The sequence below is a fragment of the Carassius carassius genome, chromosome 27, assembly GCF_963082965.1.
Source record: "Carassius carassius chromosome 27, fCarCar2.1, whole genome shotgun sequence".
Classification (NCBI taxonomy): Eukaryota; Metazoa; Chordata; class Actinopteri; order Cypriniformes; family Cyprinidae; genus Carassius; species Carassius carassius.
The window spans coordinates 19177167-19190018 of NC_081781.1; the positions used below are offsets into that span (position 1 = coordinate 19177167).

Consider the following 12852-nt stretch of genomic DNA (forward strand, 5'->3'; position numbering starts at 1 on the left):
AGCAGACGCAATATTTTCTACAAAAAATGTAAATATTGTAAGGGTAAGCCTTTCTTTAACCTTTTTCTGGAATAGTTAAAACCAGGGGCGTCACTAGGCCCTTTTTAGGGGGGCTTCAGCCCCCCTAAACTTCTGCCCAGCCCCCCTAAAAAAATATTTGATTAATACATTTTTGATCACTTCAGTCCCCTTTAAAAAAACTCATTTGAAACGGCGGCAAGCTGGGTCAAGTTTCGGCTCCTCCCCTTATCTGAGTCTGCTTGGATTTAGCGCATTTGTCAATCTGCTGCAGGGGCGCCGAGCAGAGCGAACATCAGAGAGCACAAGGTGTGTCGTGTGTGCGTGCATTTATTGATGGATTGCTAATGCTATGATATTACATTTGCATCGGTGCAGTTCTTTGTCATAAATGCATTGCAGTTTACATAATGTAATGTTACTGGAGCATTGGGAGCACACGGGACGGCTCGGTTTCTCATCCAATACCAATACGTTTCGCTGCGTTCACCTTTAGCCCTTGTGTGATAGTTGTTTTTTATTCCTACAAAAATGAAGTGATTAACACCCATGAAAACATACTTTGGATTCAGAAAACGATCATGATTTATTTTCATTTACTTTTTAAAATTACAGACATATTATTATGTATTTTGACATTACATTATGCAGCCATGCACAGAAATAATTAAAGACACACATCATTGTCTGAAAGCACTAGATGGCCCAGAGAGAGAATGTGGAGTTATTTTGTTTTGTATTATTAAATATAGTTTTGTATTAAGTAATAATGAATCAGGAGGAGTGTCATGATACATAAATTAGAGTAAGCGTAGAGTAAAGGGATTTTTGATTTTCTTGATTTATAGCCTACTATTTATACTAGATTTGTACTTGATTTATAGAAGTGGCAAATTGATGTTCAAACTCATGTTGTTATTTTTAATAAATAGAAATAAATATAGAACAGATTAATCATATTGCCAATAGACAATTACATTAATACATGGTTTGTCTATATTCTTAATGAATATTAGCTGGTTAGTTAAAATACTTAAAATGACATCAATTTTCATGGGGTGACTTTTTGAATATCCAAACTGTATTGTTGATTATAAAGGCTAAAAAGCTAAAAAACTTCAATAATTAATATTTCATTGTAGATGGATATACAAAATTTTTTCTTGTCGTGCAGGAGTAGGTCTGCAAATGAGCAACAGTCAGGTGAGAATAGAACGTAGACAGTCTCTCACACACACAATACCACTATGTTCCCAAGATTCATTTCAGTCATTGAACCCGGACATTGTTTTAATTGTCTGCCAATTTCCCTGTACATTTTATAAGAAAAAGCAGTGGTATCGTCAAAGGAAAAAAATCCTATCTGAGGTTTGTATGTGAGCATAGAAATGCAAAGAGTAAAATGTTGTGTTTGTACTGGAAACATGTGTGCGTGTGTTTGTACAGTGAATGAATCAGGAGGTCTTCATTGTAAAAAAAAAAAAAATAATCGACATTCCCTATTTTCTAGTGGTCACATCCAATAATTATTTTTTTATTACAGTGTTGTATATGGCTCAGTCAGTACTCCTACTCCCATATATGAAAAACAGGGAATACAATGGAATAGTGGATTGCAGTAAGGTTAGTAGCATACCACCCTACCCTAATAGTCAAATAATATTTTTTTAATCATACCCTTATTGGGGGCTGAGCCCCCCTAAAATCAAAATCCTAGAATCGCCCCTGGTTAAAACTATATGTATTTGATTTCTGACTCTTCCATTAAGAAAGCTGTAAAAACGGTTAATCTTTTTAGAAGTTATATTATATTCTTGCTCCCTGGCATGTAGTATATTAATGTCTTTTTGCCTGCTCTGCCAATAGTTAAAAATGGCAATATAGTATGCAGTCTTTGTTTAATAAACAGCTGTTTTACTAAATTCTGCTGAGGTGAAATTCAGTGCAGTCTTTTATCGTGATACGCATTGTATCAAATCAAATCAAGTTTATCATGAATACATTTTTCCATCCAACAGTCTTAAAAGTCCATTAACTGATCGTCTTTTTCCCGTAATATTTGTATATTATTATTAGCCTATTATTATTGGTTATGTTTTTATTTTCATTTATATTATATATCCGAATACTTTTGTAAATAATAGCCTAGTTAACGTTACTCCGCATGAAAGATAAAAACTGACAGAGTTGAGCTGATAATAAAACCCAGTCTAACGTTACAGCCTTTATCAACCAATCGTCCGCATCATTATGATGGCAAAATAGCCTCAGTCAAAACATATAACTTGCTTGTACAGCTACTGTTATTTTTAATAAAACGAACTGTTTGTTCACTTACCAGTGCTAGATATCGCAATTTTACATGTCATGCACAAATCACAAATGGCGGGCGCTCTCACTTGTGAAGTTCATCAAAATGGCTGATCCCGTGATAATCAGCAATCTGCTTTGCTGCAGAAACAGGAAACGTTAACGTTAGTTGTTCGAGCAAACTAACAAAATCGCTCTTTTTATCTCAGTTAACGTTACGCAGCATGAAAGAAAAATACTGACAGAGTTGAGCTGATAATAAAACCCACATTAACAGCTTCGTCAGCATCATTATTATGATGGGAAAATAGATATCAACATATACTTGTAGGCTACAGTTCACGTTACTGTTTTTGAAGAAAACGAACTGTTTGTTCACTTACTGCAAGAGCTCGCAATATTACATGATGTCACGCAAAAACTCCACTAGCTCACTGGCAGAATTGGCGCGCGCTCACACTTATGAAGTTCGTCAAAACGGCTGATCACGTGATATTCAGAAATCTGCTTTGCTGCAGAAACTACAGTTGGTCGTTTTTGAGCAAACTAACAAAATCGCTTTTTTTATCCTAGTTAACGTTTCTCAGCATGAAAGAAACAAACTGAAAGAGTTGTGCGTTGAACATGAAACCCAGTCCACGCAAAATAGCCTCAGTCATAACATATAATTGTCTTACAAGTAATGTATTTCAAGTTTGTAGAAAACAAACCGTTCACTTACCAGATTTGATATGTCATGCAAAACTCCACGCACTTGCTGGCAGAATTGGTGTGCGCACACTCTCGTCGTGAAGTTCATCAAAACAGCTGATCCGTGATCCCGCGATAATCTGAAATCTACTGCTCGACATTCAAACGCAGATGTTCATGTAACGTTACATGGGAATGTAAATTTTACATCGACAAAATATAAATATGAATAAATTACATTATTCTGTAAATGAAAAAAAGAAAGAAATTATTTTATTTGATCATTTACAATTTAATTAATTGTTCAAAATAACAAGTGAACGGTTTGGCTATTGTATAATGTCCCCTTAACTGTTGACAGATAGCCTACAATGTGCAATTCCTACCAGTTTATATTTAGCTAGTCATTTTACAGTGCTGTTGGACCTAAAAGACCCATTGCCTGTTTTTAAATATGAATTTTAAAATTCATATTAACACAGTTATGCTGTACTTGAACATATTTTGTCTGTAAAATATATCATGTATAAAATGTACAGGTTCTTGTTGATAGGCTATTGAGAATATGTATGTCCGAAAAATATTTTAACACTGTCATGTTGTAATTTTAACTGCATTGTTGCTTTCTGCATAGTTTTTTTTTTCTGCTTAAATTGCATAAGTCTGTAAATCTGTAAATTCTACAAATTAATATGATTATTTTAACACATTCTTGTAAAATCAACAGTTTTGTTTAGTTCAGTATTTTACAACAGCATTTGTACTATTTTCAAAATAGTACTGTAAATTTAACAAAATTTCATTGTTTTTCTATTTACAAAATTTTGATGTCACGATTTTACAGGATTACACAGTTAATTTCACAGACATTTTTTACAGTGTACTGTAAATGCTCAACATGCCAATAAAGCTTTGATTTTGCTGAATGGAATATTTGCTGCATTTGCTAGCATTTGCAGTTTAAATTTAACACATATTTAATTTTATTTTGGCTACTTAATAGACCATAATTATAAATACAATAGTGCTTCAGTGAGGAATTTATCATTTGTAAATGAAAACACAACACAGTAATTTATCATCACATATGGGCATAAATACAATCATAAAGTCTAAACTTTCTTGGCATAATTGTTAGGCATTTATTTACAAAATATATGGTAGGCTAGCAAATGGTAGCATAATTATACAAAACATTAGGTAAAGCAATGCACAAATTGAAAGGAGAAATAAGCATATGTAACAATAAATATAAAAATATAGTCCTAATAAGTTAATGCAATATTAATAATATTAATATACCAACATTAAATTAAATGTTTAATGTTAATAAAATGTTTTATCTATTTTTGATAATCCCGGGTTGCTATGGTCATGCAGGTGTATTTATATATTAAACTTGTGGCCCGAATAAAAATATGTCATTACCTCAACATAAGAAGTCGTGGCCAAAAGAAATGAATGTCGTTCCCTCAATATAGCATCTCGAGGCCACGACATAAAGATGTCGCTACCATGACAAAATTATTTCGTTGCCACGACATAATATCATGTTCCCACTAGTTACTATGTAATTCCATCAAATGAATATCTCGTGGACATGACATTTATTATGTTCCTATGAGTGAACTGAACATTTCACCATTAAAAAAAAAACAGCATAAGCATATAAACATTTTTAATATGAGCATAAATATCTCACTGGCTCTTGAGGTTAGTGAACGCAGTCTCGGCTGCGTCCGACCACCTGAACGGAGTACTGGGGGAGGTCAAGGCCATCAGAGGTGAGGCTAGTTGGCTGAAATTGCAAATGAAACGCCGATATAAGTTGGCAAACCCCAGAAACCGCTGTAGGGCCTTACGGGAATCTGGAGATGGCCAATCTATCACAGCCCTAACCTTGTCAGGGTCCGTACGTATTCCCTTGGACGAGACGATATACCCTAGTAAGGGAACAGACTGTGCATGGAATACGCATTTCTCCGCCTTGACAAAAAGCCCATTCTCAAGTAACCTCTGGAGCACTCGTCTGACGTGTTGAACGTGTTCCTGGAGAGATGAAGAAAAAATCAGTATGTCATCCAGGTAAACATATATAAACTGATCTACCATATCTCTCAACACGTCATTAACGAGTGCTTGGAAAACCCCTGGTGAATTGGAGAGCCCGAACAGCATCACCAAGTTTTCAAAGTGCCCTCTAGGGGTATTAAAGGCGGTTTTTCATTCATCCCCCTTCCTGATTCGGACCAAATGATAAGCATTACGTAAATCCAATTTTGTGAATACGGATGCTCCCTGTAACCTCTCAAAAGCTGAAGACATTAGTGGCAAAGGATAGGTGTTCTTTATCGTAATGTTGTTCAGCTCTCGGTAGTCAATACAAGGTCGGAGAGAACCATCCTTCTTACCCACAAAAAAGAATCCCGCCCCCGCTGGAGAAGAGTAAGGGTGGATGAACCTCAATGCCAAGGAATCAGAAATGTATTTCCCCATGGCCTCCCTCTCGGGAATAGAAAGAGAGTATAGTTTGCCTTTAGGCAGACTCTACCTGGCTCTAAGTCTATCGCACAGTCGTAGGGACGATGCGGAGAAAGAGAAGCAGCACGGGACTTACTGAACACCTCCTTCAGGTCCAGGTACTCTGCGGGCACGTTTGATAACATCATGTTCTCTTTCTGAAAGACAGAAACAGGCACAACAGGACAAGCTGAAACCAGACAAGACTCATGACAACTTTCACTCCACAATGTGACAGTGTTGGAACCCCAATCCACTCGCGGATTATGTTTGATTAACCAGGGGTGACCTAAAACAAAGGGAGCTACAGGGGAGTCCATGAGGAAAAAGGATATGGTTTCACAGTGGTTGCCTGATGTGAGTGATGAGTTCAGTATAGTGGGTGACGTGTGGCAGTTCCTGGCCATTGAGTGCGTTGACATGGATGGGTTCGTAGTCATCGACAGGACCGACCGCGTTCTCTCGACTCCAGCGGCCCCTTTCCGGAGAGATGGGATGGCGTGTAGGACTGGCCTGTCTACCCAGGTGGTTAATCCGAGCATCAACTCGAAGAGCCAGGTTGATTAATCCGTTGAGTGCAAGGGGCAGCTCGAGGAGGTAGATCTCCTTCTGAACACGGTCGGCCAGCCCATGCAGGAATCGATCCCACTGCGCCGCCTCGTTCCACTGGCACGCGGCCGCCAGGGTGCGGAACTGGATGGAATAGTCCGTGACCGAAGATCTTCCCTGTCGCAGGTCTGAGAGCTGGTGGGCGGCTTCCCTGCCGGGCGCAGCTTGGTCGAAGACCCGTTTCATCTCCTCAGAGAGGGTGTGGAACGAGGCGCAACACGGATGTTGGTTCTCCCACACCGCCGTCCCCCATAAGACGGCTTTGCCAGATAATAAAGTTAGTGTAAATGCAACCTTGGACTCCTTGGTCGCGAAGGTGTGGGGCTGTAAAGCAAAGTGCATGGAACACTTGTTAAGGAAAGTCTTGCAGAAATTTGGCTCACCGGAATAATTCTCTGGCGCCGGAAGTCGCGGCTCTGGCCGGAAGTGATCCTGGAAGGTCTCCTGGGGGACGGGTGGCGCAGGCGGTGCGATGGGCGCAGTGGGAGAGGTGAGCTGATGGATCTGCTGGGTGAGCTCGGACACCTGTGTCACCAGCGCTAGGATTGCGCGTCCGATGTTTGTGATGCTCTGCTGCTGATCCATTCGATTGACGCTGTGATGGATGAAGTCAGACAAGGAAGTGGTGCTCGCTGCTTTCATGGTGGTGAGAGCATTCTGTGACGCTGTGATGGATGAAGTCAGACAAGGAAGTGGTGCTCGCTGCTTTCATGGTGGTGAGAGCATTCTGTGACAACTGGGTGAAGGAGAAGCTGGAAGCAAGTGCGAGTATAAACAAAGTTTTAATGAGAGTAGGTAAACAAACAAACTGGAACACAAACAACACTGGGAAGGAGATACTGTCCGAGATGGTGGAGGGAAGTGATGAGTCCAGATGGCGGTGGTGAGTTGGCAGCAGGAGAGGGTGGCACAGGAACTGCGGGGAAGCGAGCCGAAGGTAAGTCGTGATGCTTGTGGTGGTTGCGAAGAGTGGACGAGGTTCCGGGGGAAGACACGGACATCCAAAAACACAGAACACAACAGAAAGCAAAGCACGGTTAACAACATGAAACAACGCTCTCACAAACACAAGACGTGAGACAAGCCATCATATAGAGAGGGTAATGAGTGACAGCTGCTGCTGATGACAATTAACGGAGACGCCCACAAACTAATCAGTGCAGACGCGTAACACACAGACTTCACCCACAAAATGCAAAACCCAGAGATCACGGTTTACCAACCGTGACAAAGATCCATCTGCAGCCAGTGATTTATGATTGTTTTACATTTATCTATGTAAACTAATACGCAATATCATTATTATTTTTGAACCAATATAGATAATAGCTCTGCAACCATTATAACAGTCTTGGATAACTACCACCAGGGGCAATTCTAGGATTTTGATTTTAGGGGGGCTCAGCCCCCAATAAGGGTATGATTAAAAAAATATTATTTGACTATTAGGGTAGGGTGGTATGCTACTAACCTTACTGCAATCCACTATTCCATTGTATTCCCTGTATTTCATATATGGGAGTAGGAGTACTGACTGAGCCATATACAACACTGTAATAAAAAAAAATAATTATTGGATGTGACCACTAGAAAATAGGGAATGTCGATTATTTATTTTTTTTTACAATGAAGACCTCCTGATTCATTCACTGTACAAACACACGCACACATGTTTCCAGTACAAACACAACATTTTACTGTTTGCATTTCTATGCTCACATACAAACCTCAGATAGGAATTTTTTCCTTTGACGATACCACTGCTTTTTCTTATAAAATGTACAGGGAAATTCGCAGACAATTAAAACAATGTCAGGGTTCAATGACTGAAATGAATCTTGGGAACATAGTGGTATTGTGTGTGTGAGAGACTGTCTACGTTCTATTCTCACCTGACTGTTGCTCATTTGCAGACCTACTCCTGCACGACAAGAAAAAATTTCGTATATCCATCTACAATGAAATATTAATTATTGAAGTTTTTTAGCTTTTTAGCCTTTATAATCAACAATACATTTTGGATATTCATAAAGTCACCCCATGAAAATTGATGTCATTTTAAGTATTTTAACTAACCAGCTAATATTCATTAAGAATATAGACAAACCATGTATTAATGTAATTGTCTATTGGCAATATGATTAATCTGTTCTATATTTATTTCTATTTATTAAAAATAACAACATGAATTATCAATTTGCCACTTCTATAAATCAAGTACAAATCTAGTATAAATAATAGGCTATAAATCAAGAAAATCTAAAATCCCTTTACTCTACGCTTACTCTAATTTATGTATCATGACACTCCTCCTGATTCATTATTACTTAATACAAAACTATATTTAATAATACAAAACAAAATAACTCCACATTCTCTCTCTGGGCCATCTAGTGCTTTCAGACAATGATGTGTGTCTTTAATTATTTCTGTGCATGGCTGCATAATGTAATGTCAAAATACATAATAATATGTCTGTAATTTTAAAAAGTAAATGAAAATAAATCATGATCGTTTTCTGAATCCAAAGTATGTTTTCATGGGTGTTAATCACTTCATTTTTGTAGGAATAAAAAACAACTATCACACAAGGGCTAAAGGTGAACGCAGCGAAACGTATTGGTATTGGATGAGAAACCGAGCCGTCCCGTGTGCTCCCAATGCTCCAGTAACATTACATTATGTAAACTGCAATGCATTTATGACAAAGAACTGCACCGAAGCAAATGTAATATCATAGCATTAGCAATCCATCAATAAATGCACGCACACACGACACACACCTTGTGCTCTCTGATGTTCGCTCTGCTCGGCGCCCCTGCAGCAGATTGACAAATGCGCTAAATCCAAGCAGACTCAGATAAGGGGAGGAGCCGAAACTTGACGCAGCTTGCCGCCGTTTCAAATGAGTTTTTTTAAAGGGGACTGAAGCGATCAAAAATGTATTAATCAAATATTTTTTTAGGGGGACTGGGCAGAAGTTTAGGGGCTGAAGCCCCCCTAAAAAGGGCCTAGTAACGCCCCTGACTACCACAACCTTCATGAATTCCTCTTTTATTTGGGGAATATTTTACAGGTTCCATGACTGTTACGTGCTCCGAGGATATGGTGTTTTTATCTTGTTTTGCTGTCACTCTCTCCGCTATCATTTTTTAGGGTGGTGCTGCTGGCTGTCCATCATCATTATGACGTACACCTGAATGGGCAGATGTAGTAGTGATGGGAAGTTCGATTCTTTTCCGCAAACCGGTTCTTTCGGACGGTTCGATTCAAAAAACCGGTTAAAAAAACCGGTTCAGCGGTTCTTTTCCGCTCGACGTAATGACGTCATTGGCGATGACGTAATGGCGTCAAGTCTATCAAACATTCAAATATAAAAAGTCAGTTGTCACGGCTTACGCTGCTGGAAGGAACACGGAGCCGAGGGATAAACGAAACAAGGATTTATTAAAACAAACATAGGTTAGGTAAGTAGCAAATAACAGGTGGCAAGTGGCAAGTAACAGGTAACAAGTAGACAAGCTGACAAGTAACAAGTAGACGAGTGGACAAGTAACTAGTAATGAGTAGACCCGACAAAACAGAACTGAAAGGACAAGGCTTTTATACAAGGGATAATGGGGAAACACAGGTGGATGGCATGACTAAATTACCAGGGACATGGAACACATGCGGAAATGACTAGACACACCTGGGAACTAATCAAACCACATAGACAGAAACTGGGTCACAGGGGCAAAAAAACACACAAAATGAGTCCAGGTGTGTGACAGTACTCCCCCCTCCCGGTAGGTGCGTCCTCGCACCGTAGAAACAACAAAGGGAGGCGTGGGTGGGAACTTGGGAGGAGGTTCCGGTGGAGGACAGCCTCCCAGGAGGGGGCCAGCAGACAGGGACTACAGAGGAAGGAGCCAGGGAGGAGATGACGGAGGGAGGAGCCAAGGAGGAGACAGGAAGGATCTGAAGCAGGAGGTACCCAGCAGGACCCAGGCCACAGCCATAACGGCCCAAGGTGGGGCCGACGGTGGAAGGAGCCATGGAGGAGGAATGGTCACCGACTCCAGGGACTCGACCCACGGCAACGGAGCAAGTGGAGGAGGAGCCCGAGGCGGAGACGGAGAGCCGAAGAGCCAGGGTGACGGGGAGGAGCCGGAGGTCCTAGGCGGAACTGATGGCTCTGGTGACTGATGCGGCGATGTGGATCCGGAAGGCCGCGGTGAGGCCAGAGTGACCGAGGACTGAGGTGTAGCCAAGGGGATGAAGGAGCCTGACGGAGCCGGAGGGACGGAGGGATGAGGCGAAGCCAGAGGAGTGGAGTCCCGAGGCATAGGATGGACGACGCCAGACCAAGGCGGAGCCGGAGGGACGAGGGAGCCAGGCAGAGCCTGCGGACTGCCGGGCCACGGCGGAGAGGAAGGAGCTAGGAGCCATGGTGGAGCCGACGGGTCAACGGGCCGAGGCGGAGTCCAGGCCTCAGAGGCTGGAGGCGGAGGTGAGGGAGACGCCGACCAAGGCGTCGCTGGAGGATCGCGGTCCCGCTGAGCTCGCACCACAATGATGGTAGGCTGAGGGCGAGCAGAGGGGCAGCCAGACGACAGCGGAGGAGGAGGCCGGAGTGGGTGGGAGGAGCAGGCATTGGAGTAAGCTCTTGGGCTGGAGCCCTTCCTGGGCTTAACGGAGGATCAGGAGCCCGTCCTGGGCTTAACGGAGGATCAGGAGCCCGTCCTGGGCTTAACGGGGGTTCAGGAGCCCGTCCTGGGCTTAACAGGGGTTCAGGAGCCCGTCCTCGGCTTAACGGGCGATCAGGAGCCCGTCCTGGGCTTAAAGGATGATCAGGAGCCCGTCCTGGGCTTAACGGAAGATCAGGAGCCCGTCCTGGGCTTAACGGAAGATCAGGAGCCCGTCCTGGGCTTAACGGAGGATCAGGAGCCCGTCCTGGGCTTAACGGGGGAACAGGAGCCCGTCCTGGGCTTAACGGAAGATCAGGAGCCCTTCCTGGGCTTAACGGAAGATCAGGAGCCCGTCCTGGGCTTAACAGAAGATCAGGAGCCCGTCCTGGGCTTAACGGAGGATCAGGAGCCCGTCCTGGGCTTAACGGGGGAACAGGAGCCCGTCCTGGGCTTAACGGGGGAACAGGAGCCCGTCCTGGGCTTAACGGGGGATCAGGAGCCCGTCCTGGGCTTAAAGGAGGATCAGGAGCCCGTCCTGGGCTTAAAGGAGGATCAGGAGCCCGTCCTGGGCTTAACGGGGGAACAGGAGCCCGTCCTGGGCTTAACGGGGAATCAGGAGCCCTTCCTGGGCTTAACAGAGGATCAGGAGCCCGTCCTAGGCTTACAGGAGGATCAGGAGCCCGTCCTGGGCTTAACGGAAGATCAGGAGCCCTTCCTGGGCTTAACGGAAGATCAGGAGCCCGTCCTGGGCTTAACGGAAGATCAGGAGCCCGTCCTGGGCTTAACGGAGGATCAGGAGCCCGTCCTGGGCTTAACGGGGGAACAGGAGCCCGTCCTGGGCTTAACAGAGGATCTGGCATAGGTGAATTGGAAACCCCCTCATTTTGACCCATTTGGCGCTCCACATTTTGCTCCCTCGTGGTGGGCAGTGTCGCCGGCTCTCGCACCTGGTCTGACGGGTTGCTCTCTGGCTCTCCGTCATCGGTGGGCTCGGGCTTATGCCTCGTACCGTGGGGAGATTGTAGGCTGGGCTCTGGGTCCAGAGTGGACCTGGCGAGATCCTCCATTGGGCCGACCGTGAGAGGTGACCCATTTCTCACCAGATTCCACTCTATGAATGCGGCGAAATCCTCCCGAGGACCATCTTCGGGCGACAACGCTCTGCACCTGGAGTTCAGGCTGGCGTGATAAAAGGTGCAGAGCGCGTGGTCCGGGTAGCTGGTGGCATTAGCTATCAAGAGAAACCGTCTGGTATGGTCCTCGAGAGACAGTCCCTCCTGCTCCAGCAGGAGGAGGAGGTATTCGGGGCGATAGAGGGGATCCATGACACACTACGGAAAGAAAAAGACTGTGAAAAAACGGAAAACAAAACGGGGGGAAAACACGCAGTTTTTTTAACTTTTTAGGTCGGGTCTTCTGTCACGGCTTACGCTGCTGGAAGGAACACGGAGCCGAGGGATAAACGAAACAAGGATTTATTAAATCAAACATGGGTTAGGTAAGTAGCAAATAACAGGTGGCAAGTGGCAAGTGGCAAGTAACAGGTAACAAGTAGACAAGCTGACAAGTAACAAGTAGACGAGTGGACAAGTAACTAGTAACGAGTAGACCCGACAAAACAGAACTGAAAGGACAAGGCTTTTATACAAGGGATAATGGGGAAACACAGGTGGATGGCATGACTAAATTACCAGGGACATGGAACACATGCGGAAATGACTAGACACACCTGGGAACTAATCAAACCACATAGAGACAGAAACTGGGTCACAGGGGCAAAAAACACACAAAATGAGTCCAGGTGTGTGACATCAGTTAAAAACCTCATAATCATGAAACGTTTACAATTAAGTTTTGCAACAACGCACCCAAATACAGTAACAGCAATAATGTGCATATGACGATTTAAGTCTTGAAGATATAAAGTAAATAAATTAGGTGTCATCAACGCAGAAACCATGATCCACTTACTATACATAATCCATTGCGATGTATTTGTTATTAAATGAACTTACGTTTCGCCAGATTGCCCTTC

The 12852-nt window shown here is 43.2% G+C and overlaps 1 protein-coding gene and 1 pseudogene across 6 annotated transcripts in view; both read left to right on the forward strand.

Annotated features, from left to right (window-relative positions):
• The window catches only part of LOC132106950 (meprin A subunit beta-like), a 79145-nt gene that overhangs the window by 13057 nt on the left and 53236 nt on the right, over positions 1-12852 (forward strand). The gene's annotated exons all lie outside the window — the stretch shown is intronic.
• Positions 1-12852, forward strand: part of LOC132107367 (meprin A subunit beta-like) — a 69491-nt pseudogene that overhangs the window by 4205 nt on the left and 52434 nt on the right.